The sequence below is a fragment of the Nannobrachium achirus genome (assembly GCF_963921795.1).
Source record: "Nannobrachium achirus genome assembly, chromosome: 9".
NCBI lineage: Eukaryota > Metazoa > Chordata > Actinopteri > Myctophiformes > Myctophidae > Nannobrachium > Nannobrachium achirus.
The window spans coordinates 6,381,099-6,400,106 of NC_137818.1; the positions used below are offsets into that span (position 1 = coordinate 6,381,099).

At 40.4% G+C, this 19,008-nt stretch overlaps 1 protein-coding gene across 1 annotated transcript in view; it reads right to left on the reverse strand.

The window, feature by feature from the left end:
* The window catches only part of LOC308291821 (uncharacterized protein), a gene marked incomplete at its 3' end in the record, with an annotated part of 54,713 nt that extends 37,217 nt beyond the window's left edge, over positions 1–17,496 (reverse strand). The window contains exon 1 of the mRNA XM_080733953.1: positions 17,444–17,496. The remainder of the gene's footprint in view (positions 1–17,443) is intronic.
* Positions 17,497–19,008: the final 1,512 nt, after the last annotated feature.

Genomic DNA, 19,008 nt, shown 5'->3' on the forward strand with positions numbered 1-19,008 from the left:
CCACTGGGGGCGCCGTACTAATGCATTGTCAATGGAAGGTTGTTTGGTTTTTTGTCGTTGCCGTGTCTCAAGCTCAACCGCAGCCTGTACGCTCTTGAAGAGACACGGCAACAACAAAACACCAAACAACCTTCCATTGAGAATGCATTAGTACGGCGCCCCCAGTGGCCATTCTCAGACGATAAGGAGAAGATGTTTCACGCATATGTCTGTGGCGCGCCTAATAGAGCCCTAAGCATCATTCACCATCGTAAACACTGTAGCTGAGGGAGGCTACTTCCTGAAGAGACGGCAGACACGCTGTGATTGGCCGGTAGTGTATCATGTGTGTATGATCCGCGATGTGATTGGCCAACGTATACACAACGTATACGGATGATGCAGATGACGTACTTTTGCCGGGAAATGCAACCCCCCTCACGGCTCATAGAAAATATATAAAGAGAAGGCTTTAGGGGCTGAAATTAACGGAGTGGGTGTTCTAAAACTTTAGCGATTTAATAGGACAATTTTAAGATTAGTTTTATTTAAAAAAAAAACATAATTTTGTGGGGTTTGTAGCCGAAGTTTCTTTTTCATTTTTTTTTCTTTTTTTTTTCAAAAAACAATGCTTGCAATGGATTCAGAATCATGGAAAACCCCTAGACCCCTCACATGCTACTTAAAGCCGATTTTGAGACCCAAACTTTCAGCAGCTGTCAAAATTTCTCCTAGGGATTTTGCAAGTGGAATCATGGATTTTCTTATTTGTTATACTCTGAGGTTTACAAAAATATATAGTTTTCATAATCCCCCGAAAATTTGAACCAACCTTCATGTTTGGAGATGAAAGCGATAGCATTTTTAGGTTTTACTAAATCTTTTTACTGATGAGATGTGTGGTCTACCTATGTTATTGTTTTCTAGATTGATATTCCTATTCCTATTTGTTGTATTGTTGTTGAGATATACATTGTTTTGACGTATATCTTGCTTAATATCTTGCTTATTGTAAGGCTGGACTCACACATATGCGTGAAACATCTTCTCCGTATCGTCTGAGAATGGCCACTGGGCACGCTGTACTAATGCATTGTCAATTTCTTTTGTTTTTTTGTCGTTGCCGTGTCTCTAGCTCAACCACAGCCTGTCTTTTGGCTAAGAGACACGGCAACGACAAAACACCAAACAACCTTCCATTGACAATGCATTAGTACGGAGCTTCCAGTGGCCATTCTCAGACGATACGGAGAAGATGTTTCACACAGCTGTGTGTGGGACGCCTAAGAGTGTGCTAAGTGCCTAAATTGTAAATTGTATTTCCACACTGGCCTGGGAACGCCTTGGTACACTCCCGGAAATCTCTGGTGTATGGGTTGTTAATAGCAGAGAATGATTCAGCTTTTTTGTTGTGCAATAAAATGGACATTCATCAGATATATAGAAATGGCCTATAGATGACCAGTGTGTGTAACAGGGGTCATTTAATAATAATATCCACATGACAACAGAATGTATTTTATGTTTGATGTTATTTTCTGACTGAGTGAGAAATACATTGGGCCCGATTCACCAACCTACTTAAGAACGTTCTTACGAAGAAATTTCTTCTTAGACCCTTTTAAGAAGTTTTTTAAGAAGATTTGGCATACACCAATGTTTTCTTAGCTGTGATTTGTTCTTATGTTAAGAAGACATCTACGCATACTGTAGAGCACTCTTAGGGTGGCCTTTTAGTTCTTAAGTGTGACATGTGCTAAAATAATGTATTCTTTAAGTTTCTTCAATTCTACAGTTGTATAATAATATGATTTAAATCACCAAAATATTTGTATCATATCTTTAGAGCAGTGGTTCTCAAAGTGTGGTTTGGGGACCCCCAGGGATCCTTTAGCAAGTTCCAGGGGGTCCACTGTAAAACGAGGAAGAGTTTTACCATTTTAACCCTCTAAGGCCCGCATTAAGAAATACTTGAAATAAAAAATTGAAAAAAATCAGATGGTGTTGTAGGAGTCCTATTAAGAGGAAAATGTAATGTTTTTTTCAAAAAAATGTTTTTGTAAGATTTTATAGCCATAAATCATAAATCATGCTCTAATTTACATATGGGGGATATTTTTCAAAATAATAACATATGTACATGTTCTAGACATTCTAATGATCACCAAAAAGAATAGTACAGGCATTTTACTTATGTTTTTTTGAGGTATAGCTTCCATGAAAAAGTGAGATGTTGTTCGTCAAAACTCTGGAATTTCAGCGGGTGTGGCGGGTGTGAATGTCAGCCCCTGTGGGGGGTATTTATATGCAAATATTGTGGCCAATGGCATTGTAATACTAAACAATAGAATCCAATGGTGGTGTTTAGGTGGTAGGGGGAGCTAAAATAAAATGATTTAAACCTTTTTTTGGATAAAATACAAACGTTGTAATATTACAACCGTGGGCCTTAGAGGGTTAACCCAGTTTTACACTTTGTTTGAAAATAGCAGATCTACAAGCTCACAAGGCATTACCATTACAGCCCATTTTGAGCTTGTAGATCGGATATTTTTTAAACACTATGATAAATCTTGAAAAATCTTCCCAGGCAGAAAATATTTTCAGGTGGGGGTCTGCAGAATGTAGTGGTCCTTGACATGAAAATGTTTAGAACCACTGCTTTATGCTGCATTCACACTACAGATATATAGTTGAACGTTTGGCTTGGTAATTCAATGTAATCTCAATGGAAACCAGCTTTAAAGCTTTCAAAGCTTTGTTCTGTGCATCTCCTGCATCTTTAAAGCTGGTTTCCATTGAGATTACATTGAATTACCAAGCAAAACGTTCAACTATATATCTGTAGTGTGAATGCAGCATAAGACTAGTTTTCAACAGGTCTGAAAATGCATCCCAACCCAAAATTCATCATGAAAAGAACATAGTTAAGAACAATTTTGCCTTCCTTAAAGAACGTTTCATGAATCGGACTCAACTTCACTTAGGAAGAAATTTAAGAACAGGTTAAGAAGAAAGTTAAGAACTTATTGGTGAATGAGGCCCATTGTTGGTCCAACAGCACCCTCCTCTGCTGGAATTAATTTCTACAAAATGGTCACATGGGCCAGACTGATTCCCGTTTGAGGGTTCCTTTGGGGGGTGAGGGGGTCTAAATTGAACAATACAAGTCTGTAACTGCAGTTAGGATTACCTGGCACACCCCTTCAAGTTACGAGGATTGTCATTCATCATGATAAGAACATAGTTAAGAACAATTTTGCCTTTCTAAGAACGTTTCATGAATCCGACTCGACTTCTCTTAGGAATTCACTTAGGAAGAAATTTAAGAGGAAAAGTTAAGAACTTATTGGTGAATCAGGCCTATAATGTCATGCCATGGGTCAGCACTGAAACCAAAGTTGACCAGCTTGTATTCCTAGCACTGAACCTGTAGAAGATGAGATTCTGCAAATATCTTTTATGATTTATTTGGATGTTTTCTTTTCATGCAACCTGAAGTAGTTGCACACGCACACGCACACGCACGCACGCACGCACGCACGCACACACACACGCACACACGCACACGCGCACACACACACGCACACACGCACACACACACACACACACACAGTATAATATATTGTGATGTTTTTGCAGCTACACTTTACATTTGGTATTTTGTAACCAACATTTATTTTAGGGGCGAGGCCTGTAGGCCTGTATTATGTTTGCAGCTGCTGTTCTTCAAACTTGAAGGAGTGATTTTCTTTTTTTCACTAGATTTTGTTTAATTTATGTTATATTGTGAGCCTGATTTTGTTGCTGCACTTTAAACTTGGAAGTTTAGGTTGAATCTTGAAGTAGTTTTGTTTACCTCTTACTGTATATAGTATACCTCACTCATATTACCAGTAAGACTCCCTAATCGGGAGATAAGCGACCGTAGGTCACTTATCTCCACAAATAGGGCAAAAATGTGTTTTTCCAAAAACTTCCTGATCCATGTTGATGACATGAGTGTAGACATACTGTGTAGTGATTTTCGTGATTTTCGGGCAAAAACTGTAGGAGCAGTGGCCAAAAATGTGTTTTAAAAATCGGCCTGTAGGTGGCGCTAGAAGAGGGCCATGTGAGAAATGAGGGGTGGGGTGTCCGCGTTGCCTTGGCGGACGAATAGGTACCGGCCCCGGCTCTCCCGGACGCTCCTAGCCCGAGTTACGGCATTTTATGTGAGCTGCAGTGGCAGGGGGTCCTCCACTGGGGGCGCCACCACTTTTGCATCCGTTCTGGAGCACCAGGAGTGGGTGGTCCCCGGGAATTCCCCGTGAGCAGCCCCGTTGGGGTGGTCATTTGGTAATTTTTGCACATGTGCTCATTTTTTACACTTGGGGGTCCCCGAGGGAGCTGGGGGTCCTTGGAGGTTGTAGTTTGGCAGGTAAGGAGTGTGTGTGCAAAAGGGGGCATGGATCGGGGCAACGGTTGCGGAGATATGAGCAGGGCAAAAGTGTGACGTGTGACGTGAGTCACGGAGGGAACTTTTTTTACACCAGGGGGTCCCCCAGGGACTTGGGGGTCCCTGGAGCTCCGGGGGTCCTTGGAGGTTGTAGTTTGGCAGGCAAGGAGTGTGTGTGCAAAAGCTGGCTTGGATCGGGGCAACGGTTGCCGAGATATGAGCAGGGCAAAACGTGTGTGACGGACAAACGGACAGACGGACACCTGGTGGAGCTTTCTGTAGTAAGTGCGACCTACGGTCGCAATAATAATGAAAATATATTATATTGTGATCCTTTTGCAGCTACACTTTAAACTTGGGTTCCGTGTTTACATTTGATATTTTGTAACCAGCATTTATTTTAGGGGCTGCATTATGTTATATTTTGTTGCTTGAACGTTTACATTTGGTATTTGGCCCTGCACAATGCTCTTTAACCCTCAGAGGTTATAGCCAACAGGCCAACAATACAATTATCTGTTAGGCACAGTTCTAAAGTGTTTTCTATTGCAGTGGTTCTCAGATTCCAGGGACTGAGGGTTCCTTTAAGGTGGTACCCTGACGGGTCCATTTGGTTCCATTTGTAGAGTTAAGGGGAGACCTTGAAATGAAAGCTTGAGAACAAGAAGTCTGGGTGGTGTTACTGTTACACATTAAGTAGGCTACTGCTGCTATCATTTCAATGGCAGATCTGTTAACATGACATATTTTTGCATGAATACAAGGTTCTAAATTAAATAAATAATGTTTAGTACCTACTATAGTTTTTTTTGTTGTGTATATCATTTCGAACTGTATTTCCACATTGCAATTTTTATATAAACTATTCGTTAATTGAATTTGTGAGATTTTGTCCATACCTCCCATGCAGCCCTAGTCAGACATAGTGTGTACCTGACACATTGGAGAGAAGCAACCCAAAAGCAGAGCAAACTAGAATATTGACAGACTCAGAGCACAGTCCAGGGACAACTCCTGAAAGGCCGGTACGTTCCCGGCTGGTCCAGGCCATTAAAAAAAATGGACAGCCCACAAAGTAAATATAACTCATGTAATTGGCCCACTGGCTCGTCTCTCATGATCTGAAATGGCCAATCTTTGAGTTGTAGCAGTGCTATAGAGAGAGATCTCTCTAGCACTGAGTAGCAGCAGCCCACAGAGCCATCACATTGGCCCCACTGGCTTGTATATCATCTGAATACCGGCCCACTAGTCCCTAGCTACCTTGACCACTCCTGGATGGTCTACATAAAACATCATTAGACTCTCTTTATACCAGAAAAACGATCTAAAATCACAGTAACCGTTCATCGGTTAGTATTTGGGGCCTTGCGGCGCATCCAGAAGGCGAAAAAAAAGCAATGAGGGCCTCTCCAACTCCTTTTCCCAGGCTGAATCATGGACCCAGTACGTCCCTGGCACAGTCTTGCAATCGAGAAAGGCCGCCATAGGCACACCTGGCTCCCTAGAGAAAACAGACTTTGCACCCACTGCGCACAAAATGAAGTGGAAACTGAACTACACTTCCTAACCGCCTGCCCACTGTACCAAGACATCAGAGACACATACTTCCCAAGATCATAACCACACAAAGAGAGTTTGAAAACATGACCAATGATGAAAAACTCCTATATCTACTGGGTGAAGTACGACAATGTGCAAACACAGCAGCATTAAGATGTGTGAGCTGCTGTGATAGGAGAAGGATATCAAACAGAACACAACCACCTCAAAGACTACTGATCATGGTGTACACATCCTTGCACTGTCTGCATCCAGTAATCTCCAATTCTCCATACATGAAAACTGTTCCACCCCACCCCAAATTGGACATATTTTATTTTGATTGTTTTATATTGATTGATTGTATTACTGTGTACTGCTTCGGCAATGTAAACATAATGTTTTAATGCTTTTTCATGCCAATGAAGCCCTTTGAATTGAAATTGAATTGATTGAACAAAAAATATTATGGTCCAAATAAGCTCTGGTGATTAATATTATGGTCCAAATAGGCTCTGGTGATAAAGTGCTGTTAAAGCAGAGATGGAGCATCATCCTAAGTGTGAGCAAAAGAGCATTCCATGGATTTCCATGGAATGTAAGTGAAGCTGGTGGAACAGCATCTGATTGGCTACCAACTGCCCCACAATCAGAGCTGTCTGCAGGCCATCCCTACATGCTATGCCAGGGGGGGTCCAAACCTTTTTTCAAAGGGAACACATTAGAAAATATTATCTAATCTGCACCACAATCTTAAAACAATCACACCCAGTGTGAAGTGAGTGGTGCCATTTAAGCGTCCTGTGTAGCTTGACCAATGCCAACCAGGGCCCACGGTGGGGGGGGGGGCCTTGCAAAGCCCTCCCCTCCTATGAAGAACATTCACTGTGTGATCCGACAGTGAATCCTTGTCCCCAGACTTTGGTGACAGACATACAGACACACAGAGCCAAATGGAGGAGTGGTTAGACATAAAGACAGACATACAGACACACAGAGCCAGATGGAGCAGCAGTTAGACATACAGACAGACATACAGACAGACATACAGACACACACAGCCAGATGGAGCAGCAGTTAGACATACAGACAGACATACAGACACACACAGCCAGATGGAGCAGCAGTTAGACATACAGACAGACATACAGACAGACAGACAGACAGACAGACAGACAGACAGACAGACAGACAGACATACAGACACACAGAGCCAGATGGAGGAGCAGTTAGACATACAGACAGACATACAGACACACAGAGCCAGATGTAGGAGCAGTTAGGTGTAGGAGTTATAAACACAGCTTCACTTTGCTGTTAAATAAACACGTAGGTGTAGGAGCCTCCAGAGAGCTTCTGAAGAGCTCCAAGCACATTGTACTCTCTGTGTGTTCACTGCTAAACAGCTTATAATAAATAATAGTAGGAAAATGAGCCTAGATGTTATTTAGTCTACAATTTATGGGGCGGCAGTGGCTCAGAGGTAGAGCTGCCGTCTTAGAACACGGAGGGTTCCCGAAGGGTTCCCAGTTCGATCCCGGGCTCCCCCAGAGTTAGTGTTGAAGAGTCCTTGAGCAAGACTCTGAACCCCTAGTTGCTCCTGATGAGCAGGTTGGTGCCTTGCATGGCAGTAAGGGAAAGTTAGCCGAGTGCTGGACCAATCTGGGAACTAAATCATTAGCTTTCAATCACAATGTGTTGATAAAGGTGTCTACTATCACCTCTGAACTTTTTTCAATCACTACTCCCTTGAGAAACTTTTGTGGGAACCAATCAAAGTTGGGGGTATCCCGAGGGCCTGGGATTAAAGGGGGAAACTAGAAATGACAATATAAGTGTATGAGGTGTGTAATTAGGGTATTTTGGGGCTGCTGAATCCATTCCAACCATTAGTTTTCAGTTAAAATGACTCCTTGGCCTCCTTTGAGACTTGTGTCATCAGGACAGCTGAACAGTGTCTTTGTTGTTCAGACACTCAAGGAAAACAACAAATCAATCTAAAAAAGAGCATTTTATTCCTTGTTGGCAAAGTTCACTTGAGGTCAGCATGGTGATTTATGAGGTCAACAACTGAGGTCATAAAGAGAGTTCAAACGTGTGTGTGTGTGTGTGTGTGTGTGTGTGTGTGTGTGTGTGTGTGTGTGTGTGTGTGTGTGTGTGTGTGTGTGTGTGTGTGTGTGTGTGTGTGCAAAGTGTTACTTCTCGCTACCCCCCCCCCCCCCCCCCCCCCCCTCTGTCTGTGTCTCAGTGCAGCCTGTCTTTAGAACTGATTTGGGCCAAAATGTCAAGTACATTTACTCAAGTACTGTAATGAAGTACAAATTGCTTTCATATTTTTCTTTGTCTTTACTTGAGTATTTACAATTTCCAAGACTTTTACTCCACTACAATTATATGAGAACATGAGTTAGTTACTTTTTACATTAACCATTCAGATCTATATACGATGCATTTCTGCCTTTTGAAAATAGCAGATCTACAAGCTCACGCAATGCAATGCATTGTGAACCTGTAGATCTGCTGTTTTCAAAAGATTTCTATACATTTCATACAATTGTAAAAATGTGACATTCTGCAAAATGACTACTTTCTACTTTTGGTACATTGAGTACAGTTTTATACCAGTACTTAATTACTTTTACTCAAGTACGTTTTGATTTACCCGACTTCTACTTGTGACAGAGTATTTCTACCTTGCAGTATTGATACTTTTACTTGACACCAGGTGACTGCACATCATTTACTGTAAATAAATCAATATGTGACGACCACACATTTATTATAACCTTAACACACAATTCTACTGGTGGATAAAATACTGCATGTTTTTACTTGAGTAAAAGTAGCAATACTGTAATGTAGAAATACTCTGTTACAATTTACTTGAGGAAAGAAATATATAAAAAAGTATCGGCATTCAAATTGTACTTAAAGAACCAAAAGTAGAAAGTACTCATTATGCATAATGTCCATTTCACGAGGTATCATTTGAATGTATTAAAATCTTTTGAAAATAGCAGATGCGATGCTTTGTGAACTTGTACATCTTCTATTTTCAAAAAGCAAAAGTTTAAATGGAGCTGAGGTGGTTAATGTATGTTTTGTAATAATAATCAAACGTAACTAAAGTATTTAAGTACTTGTAGTGGAGTAAATAGTACAATATTTGGCTATTTGAGATGTAGTGGAGTAGAAGTAGACGTATAGAACATTGGAAATACTCCTGGATAAAAAGAAACACCTCAAAATTGTACTTCACACATATAGACATCAAAGGGGGCTTGAGCCCCTGCCCTTTTATCAGCCTGTAAAAAGTGCCCTCTCCCAACACCAGGAATGCAGTTTTCACTATGGTGAAACAAATGCCCTCTTTCCATGCCAAACCTGAATGCAGCATTTAAACTCTCCTGAACTTTAATGCAGCATCTTATGTTGAAAGAATTGCCCTCTCTGTTAAATCCATGCCGTTACGCCACATCTCCAGTTCATTGTGGTATCAAGCACCAAAGATAGCCGACCTCCAAGCTCACAACGCGTTACAGCGCGACGTGCTGTGAGCTTGGAGGTCGGCTATTTTCAGTATTTCCACTAAAAGGCTCCTTTAGAAATGTCATCCTCTGCCTCTCTAACATTCTCTGAATGTCTCTGGTTGCTTTATGACCACATCCTGCCAAATCCTCTCACATCATATCTTTGTATTCTATATATATTCTATGTACTCTATATGCACTATACTCTGCTTTATAGTTACTCAACACTGCCAAACACACATAATAACACAACACTGCAAAAACACACATAAGAACACAACACTGCCAAACACACATATAAGAACACAACGCTGCCAAACACACACATAAGAACACAACACTGCAAACACACATATAATAACACAACACTGCAAACACACATATAATAACACAACACTGCCAAACACACATATAATAACACAACACTGCCAAACACACACATAAGAACACAACACTGCCAAACACACATATAATAACACAACACTGCAAACACACACATAATAACACAACACTGCAAACACACATAATAACACAACACTGCCAAACACACATATAATAACACAACACTGCAAACACACATATAATAACACAACACTGCAAACACACACATAATAACACAACACTGCAAACACACACATAATAACACAACACTGCCAACACACATAATAACACAACACTGCCAAACACACATACCAGTAAGACTCCCTAATCGGGAGATAAGCGACCGTAGGTGGCTTATCTCCACAAATAGGGCAAAAATGTGTTTTTCCAAAATCTTCCTGATCCATGTTGATGACATGAGTGTAGACATGCTGTGTAGTGATATTCGTGATTTTAGGGCAAAAACTGTAGGAGCAGTGTCCAAAAATGTGTTTTAAAAATCGGCCTGAAGGTGGCGCTAGAATTAGGGCCATGTGAGAAATGAGGGGTGGGGTCTCCGTGTTGCCTTGGCGGACGAATAGGTACCGGCCCCGGCTCTCCCGGACGCTCCTAGCCCGAGTTACGGCATTTAATGTGAGCTGCAGTGGCAGGGGGTCCTCCACTGGGGGCGCCACCACTTTTGCATCCGTTCTGGAGCACCAGGAGTCGGTGGTCCCCGGGAATTCCCCGTGAGCAGCCCCGTTGGGGTGGTCATTTGGTCATTTTTGCACATTTGGTCATTTTTTACATCTGGGGGTCCCCCAGGGACCTGGGGGTCCCTGGGGCTCCGGGGGTCCTTGGAGGTTGTAGTTTGGCAGTCAAGGAGTGTGTGTGCAAAATTTGGCATGGATGGGGGCAACGGTTGTGGAGATATGAGCAGGGCAAAAGTGTGACGGACTCACTCACTGACAGACAGACAGACAGCCTGTGGAGGTTTTGGTAGTAAATGCGACCTACGGTCGCAACCAGTAAGACTCCCTAATGGGGAGATAAGCGACCATTGGTCGCTTATCTCCACAAATATCACAGCCTCCACCTCTCACGTCATACGGGCAGCCATAGTTACACCTGGAATGTTGAATCTCCATATATGGAGATAACCTACCCATCACACAAAGTCTGACCTCACCAGCCCATACCTGGGCATGGACGACTTATATCTCCATATACGGAGATGGCCATATATGGAGATACGATGACATCACAGAGTCCACAGCTGATGATGTGGCGTGATGTCATACAATACACAAACAAGCCCTATATAAAGGGGCAATTCTCACCAGGGAAGAGAGCATTCCCCACTAGCTGAGTATCTTAAGATGGTTGGATGTGATGATAAGCCACAAATAGGCCAAAAGTTTGTTTTACCAATTATCAAGACATACGGGCAGTTGACAGTTTGCCATTGTTACTCATTGAAGTTGAATCTCCATCTGAATCCCTTTTATGCCCATATATGGAGATCCCTGCTCTGAGTATCTGACATCACTAATCCCTTTTATGCCCATATATGGAGATCCCTGCTCTGAGTATCTGACATCACTAATCCCTTTTATGCCCATATACAGTATGGAGATCCCTAACAGAATCCATTTTATGCCCATATATGGAGATACCTGCTCTGAGTATCTGACATCACTGTGATGTCACCTGTTTATGCCTAAATATGGAGATCCCTGCTCTGAGTATCTGACATCACTGCGATCTCACCTGTGATGTCACAGTGACACATCACCTCAGTATCTGTGATGTCACAGTGACACATCACCTCAGTATCAGGCGTTACACGTATACATTGAGCAGGGCAAAGGTGTGACGTGTGTGACGGACGGACGGACGGATGGACGGACGGACGGCCGGTGGAGGTTTTCATATTAAACTGCGACCTTACGGTCGCAATAATAACCAGTAAGACTCCCTAATCGGGAGATAAGCGACCGTTGGTCGCTTATCTCCACAAATAGGCCAAACGTTTGTTTTACCAATTATTACACTCTATGTGAACATTTACATCAACAAATCCCAAGTACTATGCAGAACGACCCATTTCAAGTTTTTAATGTACAACAATATTTAGAAAATAGATCTACAAGCTCACAATGCTACGCATTGTCCTCGTCCCTTATATTCCCATAGGTTATATGGAGATCTCAGTGTTTGTCAGTCCTTGTTCATGTATGCCCATATATGGACATCTCTATATCTACTGTAACAGTCCTTGTCCCTTTATGCCCATAGATGGAGATCTCTTAACTGTAAGTCCTTGTCCCTTTTATGCCCATATATGGATATTCCTGATGTCATCAGTATATGAACATATATGGGCTTTCTGATATGCCCATATATGGAGATCTCTTAACTGTAAGCCCTTGTCCCTTTTATGCCCATATATGGATATCCCTGATGTCATCCGTATATGCCCATATATGGGCTTTCTAATATGCCCATATATGGAGATCTCTCTATCTCCATATATGGGTATAAAAGGATACTTCAGGTCTGACATCAGGTTTGTTTATATTGGGTTGCTAGGTTTGACATCACAAACTCCATGGGCCATCTGACCTAGAAATCTATATTTGGGCATAGATGACTCATCGTGACCTCATCATGATTTCAATCGCTATAAAAGGACTCTCAGTGACATACACTCTCCACAGATAAAGCAGTCAACCAGCCTACCAGTCAACCCATTCTTTGATTACTTTGTACAACTAGATTAACTTTTCAATGGCATCCCCACTGGAATTGACCGAAATGTACGACAGACAATGCCGGTCTTATATAGGGGTCATTTGTGTACGGTGTGATGTCATACTGATGTCAGCAGTGTGATGTCATACTGATGCGGAGATATGAGCAGGGCAAAGGTGTGACGTGTGACGTGTGACGTGTGACTCAGGGACGGACGGCCGGTGGAGGTTTTGATACTAAACTGCGACCTTACGGTCGCAATAACACAACACTGCCAAACACACATATAATAACACAACACTGCAAACACACATATAATAACACAACACTGCAAACACACATAATAACACAACACTGCAAACACACATATAATAACACAACACTGCCAAACACACATATAATAACTAGGGCTGGGATGCGATTAAACATTTTAATCTAATTAATTACAGGCTCTGTGATTAATTAATCGCAATTAATCGCATTTTAATCGCACATTGATATTTGACCAGAGAAGCATTTTTTTTCAAGTAAAACACATTTTGTTGTACGAGTGAATCAACAAGTGAGTTTTTTTTTATCAAAATTTCGCATCCACTGGGCCAAGCAAAGCGCTCTAATCGTCTATTTCTCCCTTTGCGTTTGTTGTCTCTTCTTGGTTGGTGCATCGCTATGATCAGTATGCCCGAAACTGAAGGTTCTGTGGTGCAAAAACTAAGTGCGATTAAAATGCGTTAATTTTTTTAATCGCGTTAATTTTCTGTAATTAATTAATCGCAATTAATCAGTTAAAGTCCCAGCCTTAATAATAACACAACACTGCAAACACACATATAATAACTCAACACTGCAAACACACATATAATAATAACTCAACACTGCAAACACACATATAATAATAACTCAACACTGCCAAACACACATATAATAACTCAACACTGCAAACACACATATAATAATAACTCAACACTGCAAACACACATATAATAACACAACACTGCAAACACACATATAATAATAACTCAACACTGCAAACACACATATAATAATAACTCAACACTGCAAACACACATATAATAACACAACACTGCAAACACACATATAATAATAACTCAACACTGCAAACACACATATAATAATAACTCAACACTGCAAACACACATATAATAACACAACACTGCAAACACACATATAATAATAACTCAACACTGCAAACACACATATAATAACACAACACTGCAAACACACATATAATAATAACTCAACACTGCCAAACACACATATAATAACACAACACTGCAAACACACATATAATAACTCAACACTGCAAACACACATATAATAACACAACACTGCAAACACACATATAATAATAACTCAACACTGCAAACACACATATAATAATAACTCAACACTGCCAAACACACATATAATAATAACTCAACACTGCAAACACACATATAATAATAACTCAACACTGCCAAACACACATATAATAACACAACACTGCAAACACACATATAATAATAACTCAACACTGCCAAACACACATATAATAACACAACACTGCAAACACACATATAATAATAACTCAACACTGCCAAACACACATATAATAACACAACACTGCAAACACACATATAATAACTCAACACTGCAAACACACATATAATAATAACTCAACACTGCAAACACACATATAATAATAACACAACACTGCCAAACACACATATAATAACTCAACACTGCCAAACACACATATAATAATAACACAACACTGCAAACACACATATAATAACTCAACACTGCAAACACACATATAATAATAACTCAACACTGCAAACACACATATAATAATAACACAACACTGCCAAACACACATATAATAACTCAACACTGCCAAACACACATATAATAACACAACACTGCCAAACACACATATAATAACACAACACTGCCAAACACACATATAATAACTCAACACTGCCAAACACACATAATAACACAACACTGCAAACACACATATAATAATAACTCAACACTGCAAACACACATATAATAATAACACAACACTGCCAAACACACATATAATAACTCAACACTGCCAAACACACATATAATAATAACACAACACTGCAAACACACATATAATAACTCAACACTGCAAACACACATATAATAATAACTCAACACTGCAAACACACATATAATAATAACACAACACTGCCAAACACACATATAATAACTCAACACTGCAAACACACATATAATAATAACTCAACACTGCAAACACACATATAATAACACAACACTGCAAACACACATATAATAACTCAACACTGCCAAACACACATATAATAACTCAACACTGCAAACACACATATAATAATAACTCAACACTGCAAACACACATATAATAATAACACAACACTGCCAAACACACATATAATAATAACACAACACTGCCAAACACACATATAATAATAACTCAACACTGCCAAACACACATATAATAATAACTCAACACTGCAAACACACATATAATAATAACACAACACTGCCAAACACACATATAATAATAACACAACACTGCCAAACACACATATAATAATAACTCAACACTGCCAAACACACATATAATAATAACTCAACACTGCAAACACACATATAATAATAACTCAACACTGCCAAACACACATATAATAACACAACACTGCAAACACACATATAATAACACAACACTGCCAAACACACATATAATAACACAACACTGCAAACACACATATAATAATAACTCAACACTGCCAAACACACATATAATAACACAACACTGCAAACACACATATAATAATAACACAACACTGCCAAACACACATATAATAACACAACACTGCAAACACACATATAATAACTCAACACTGCCAAACACACATATAATAACACAACACTGCAAACACACATATAATAACACAACACTGCAAACACACATATAATAACTCAACACTGCCAAACACACATATAATAACACAACACTGCAAACACACATATAATAACACAACACTGCAAACACACATATAATAACTCAACACTGCCAAACACACATATAATAACTCAACACTGCAAACACACATATAATAATAACTCAACACTGCAAACACACATATAATAATAACACAACACTGCCAAACACACATATAATAACTCAACACTGCCAAACACACATATAATAATAACACAACACTGCAAACACACATATAATAATAACTCAACACTGCCAAACACACATATAATAACACAACACTGCAAACACACATATAATAACACAACACTGCAAACACACATATAATAACACAACACTGCAAACACACATATAATAACACAACACTGCCAAACACACATATAATAACACAACACTGCAAACACACATATAATAACACAACACTGCAAACACACATATAATAACACAACACTGCCAAACACACATATAATAACACAACACTGCAAACACACATATAATAACACAACACTGCAAACACACATATAATAACACAACACTGCAAACACACATATAATAACACAACACTGCAAACACACATAATAACTCAACACTGCAAACACACATATAATAATAACACAACACTGCAAACACACATATAATAACACAACACTGCAAACACACATAATAACTCAACACTGCAAACACACATATAATAATAACTCAACACTGCCAAACACACATATAATAACACAACACTGCAAACACACATAATAACACAACACTGCAAACACACATAATAACACAACACTGCAAACACACATAATAACACAACACTGCCAAACACACATATAATAATAACTCAACACTGCCAAACACACATATAATAACACAACACTGCAAATACACATATAATAACACAACACTGCAAATACACATATAGTAACACAACACTGCCAAACACACATAACCAGTAAGACTCCCTAATCGGGAGATAAGCGACCGTCAGGTCACAGCGTGATTTTAGGGCAAAATGTGTAGGAGCAGTGTCCAAAAATGTGGTTGAAAAAAATCGGCCTGATGGTGGCGCTGAGTGTAGACATAGTGTGTACCGATTTGTGTGATTTTAGGGCAAAATCTGTAGGAGCAGTGTCCAAAAATGTGTTTGAAAACATCGGCCTGAAGGTGGCGCTATATGGGACAGATCCATGTTGATGAGATGATTGTAGACATACTGTGTAGCGATTTGCGTGATTTTAGGGCAAAAATTGTAGGAGCAGTGTCCAAAAATGTGTTTTAAAAAATCAGCCTGAAGGTGGCGCTATATGGGACAGATCCATGTTGATGACATGAGTGTAGACATACTGTGTACCGATTTGAGTGATTTTAGGGCAAAAATTGTAGGAGCAGTGTCCAAAAATGTGTTTTGCAAGAATCCGCCAACACTGCCAACACACATACAGTATAAGAACACAACACTGCAAACACACACTATTGTTCACACTTTTCTTTCCATCTTAATGAACCAAACACAGACTTAGGACACGGTCAGACCACTCTTTAATTCTACCTGTGAGGACCAGTGCATGTTAATGGGAATGGAGCAGTTTGCTGCCAAAAGCATTATAAACGCTCCATTCCTATTGAAATGCATTGACAGAATAAACCCTCACAGGTAGAATCAAAGTGATTTGACCATCGTTTGTTTGTCTCTTTGATTGGTCGAACAAAAACCTCAGAACTTTGCACAAACACAGATTTCACCCACTTTTCTTTCTTTTTCCTCCTCCTGTCAACCTGTGATGTCATCAATAAATGAAGCACAATTTTAAATGGAATTTCTCTCACCTTTCACCACAAGAGAAGATGCTGTTGAAGTCCTTCTGCTCTCACTACTGTGTGTCTGTGTGTGTGTGTGTGTGTGTGTGTGTGTGTCTGTGTCTGTGTGTGTCCCTGTGTGTCTCTGTGTGTGTCTCTCTGTGTGTCTCTGTGTGTGTCTCACTCTTTTATGTTTGCTCCAAACTTAACTCCACCCTAATGACCTTTGACACTGTGTCATGTCACCCTCAAAACACACCCATTTTATACACTCTCAGAGTCACAGACCCTGTAAGGGTCCATTTGGTTCCATGTGTACACTCTCAGAGTTACAGACCCGTAAGGGTCCATTTGGTTCCATGTGTACACTCTCAGAGTCACAGACCTGTAAGGGTCCATTTGGTTCCATGATACGTGGATAGTTTTCAAATAAAGGATTTCTTAAGTCATGATACAGTGGACAGTGAAAAGCTACAGTAAATGAAACTCATCCTCCAAAGGTCCCAAATCACACTACCTCAACTGAATACCAGTACCTACTGTAAATGGTGCATTTATATATCGCTTTTATCCAAAGCGCTTTACATAGATTGTGCATTACATTCACCCATTCATACACCGGTGGCAGAGGAAACCATGCAAGGCACCAACCTGCTCATCGAGAGCAACTAGAGTCTTGCTCAAGGACTCTTCGACATTAACTCAGGGGGAGCCCAGATTCGAACTGGGAACCCTTCGGGAACCCTTTGTGCTCTAATAACGGTTTCTCTACCCCTGAGCTATGCCACACTGTACCCACCTCAACTGAATACCAGTATACCTACTGTACCCACCTCAACTGCCAGAGGTAATGTGCCAGATCTTAACTGGGCACAGAGGGACCGCTGTCCTCTCTTTAAAGTTAAATAAAACACAAAATTCTGTTATATAGTCATCTATAAATGCATCCATGTACAATCTCAAGAGTTACAGACCTGTAAGGGTCCATTTGGTTCCCGTAAGCAGGGGTCCATTTAGAACCCCACAAGGACCCCTGAGGGTCCCTGGACCACCCTATGAGAACCAGCGGGCTACAAAGGTCAGGAGGTCATTCTGAAGAATGTGCATTGTTGCCGTTAAGTTAACCCCTTCTCTCCCACACTGTGATCGCTGTGTGTGTGTGTGTGTGTGTGTGTGTGTGTGTGTGTGTGTGTGTGTGTGTGTGTGTGTGTGTGTGTGTGTGTGTGTGTGTGTGTGTGAATGCGTGCGTGCGTGCGTGCGTGTCTGTGTGTCTGTGCGTGTGTGTCTGTGCATGTGTGCGTGCAGCGTGCGTGTTACGTGTTTGTCCTTGCATTAAGTTACACAGCAGAACAGATGATTGATAAAAGCTGTGTTATAGAAATACAAGATGAGAAGGCAGCGATACATGGAACAAACATCAATAACAGAACAGTTTTCAAATGCATTCAGCCTGGATAAAGGAGCTCAGTGGAAGCAGTTGAGTTAAAACCTGATGTCTGTGAAAAGCACTGAGATCAATGAACATAAACATTCTCCTGCATGCCATAAAGACCATAGCTGGTGCAATAATCCAGCCCCTCTTTGACTACGGAGTC